At 44.3% G+C, this 1,711-nt stretch overlaps 1 protein-coding gene across 2 annotated transcripts in view; it reads left to right on the forward strand.

Annotated features, from left to right (window-relative positions):
* Nucleotides 1-1,711, forward strand: part of ARL5A (ARF like GTPase 5A) — a 30,455-nt gene that overhangs the window by 8,650 nt on the left and 20,094 nt on the right. The gene's annotated exons all lie outside the window — the stretch shown is intronic.

Genomic DNA, 1,711 nt, shown 5'->3' on the forward strand with positions numbered 1-1,711 from the left:
TGGAGGAACAGTGGTTCATTGAGGCCTGAGCAGGAGGGCTTTATCGACACTCGTGGTCTTCCATTTTCCCGAGTTACCTAGATTTATGCCTAGTGACACCAACACTCTTTCAAACCTTTTAGATATTTAAAAACTATTGTCATAATCCCTCCTCTCTCTTCTTTTCTCTAGACTAACATGCCCAGTTCTTTCAACCTTTCCTCATAGGTCAGGTTTTCTAAACCTTTGATAGCTGTTGCTGTCCTCTGGACAGTCTCCAGTTTGTCCACATCTTTCTTGAAGTGTGGTGCCCAGAGCTAGACATAGTACAGTACTCCAGCTGAGGCCTCACCACTGCTGAGCAGAGTATATGTGACACTTACTGGTACATCCCAGAATGACATTTGCCTTTTTTGCAACAGCATGATGTTGTTGACTCATATTCCATTTGTTATCCACTGTCATCCCCATATCCTTTTCTGCAGTACGGCTCCCTTGCCAATTATTTCCAGTTTTGCATTTGTGCATTGATTTTCCCTTCCTAAGTGTACTACTTTGCACTTGTCTTTATTGATTTCAGACCAATTTCCCAAATTTATCAAGACTATCTTGAATGCTGCTCCTGTCCTCCCAAATGCTTGTAACTCCTCCCAGCTTGATTTAATTTGCAAATTTTATGCATTTTGTCTATTCCATCATCCAAGTCATTAATGAAAATATTGAATAGTAGTGGACCGCGGCTGACCCCTGCAATACCCCACTTGCTATATCCTTCCAGTTTTACAGTGAATTATTGTTGTACCCTCTGCAACAGAAACTGCAAAAAGGCATTCTAAGTCACAGCCTAGGGGCAAATGGTATGGTCACGTTTGTTAGTGTAATGCTACCTGAGATACCTACACAGTCAGTGCAGATTTCTGCTGGCCATAATACTTACAAACATTATCATTACTTTTAAAGCATATAAGTGCAGCAAGTGCGTTTCATTTCTATCCCTACCCTGATCAGACTCCATCCCTTAGAATTTTACTCTTCAATTGTTCCCTAGTAACTCAGAGCAAGAAACAGAGCTAGTACTTCCAACCGCGCACATCCAAAAATTATTAGGCCCTTAAGTATCTTCAGACCAGCTTAAAAATCATGAGATTTTAAAGATAATGCATTTGACATTCTTTTTATTTGCCTTGTTTTTTGAGCCCTTAGGGTTAATATTTTCAAGAGTCTTTCCACAACCATGAAGGCTAGGAAACTTATTTTCTTTAAAATGAAAACTGAGATTCTCATGTGATCACCTAGCTCCAGAAAGTTGGGCTTTAAGAAAAATACCCCAACACTGTGAGACTTGATTCAATCTAGAGTTGGCAACACTGCCTTTCTCTTGTCCAGTCACACTGGGTGCTTTTTGCAGCATGGCACTGGTGGTTTTGGGCTATGGTGGTGCTAAGAGTGCCCAAAGTGCACGGAGTAAGGGGTAGACACAGCAGCAGCTGGTAGGGGGCGAGTGAGGGACAGTAATGGCAGTGGTCTCGAGCAAGAACAGCGAGGTGGCAGTGAGTGAGGAGGGGCAGTCGTGGCGGTTGGCAGGGAACATGGGGCAGTTACAGAGGTTAGAAAGGGACGGTTATGGCGGTTGCCAGGGAAGCAGGCGATCACGAGCGCTGATAGGCGGGACGCTAGGCATAGCGGACGGCGGCCCCCAATGACGCTACTAGGTGGACGGGGGACTGGGGGC

Source organism: Chelonoidis abingdonii, chromosome 10, assembly GCF_003597395.2.
Source record: "Chelonoidis abingdonii isolate Lonesome George chromosome 10, CheloAbing_2.0, whole genome shotgun sequence".
Lineage (NCBI taxonomy): Eukaryota > Metazoa > Chordata > Testudines > Testudinidae > Chelonoidis > Chelonoidis abingdonii.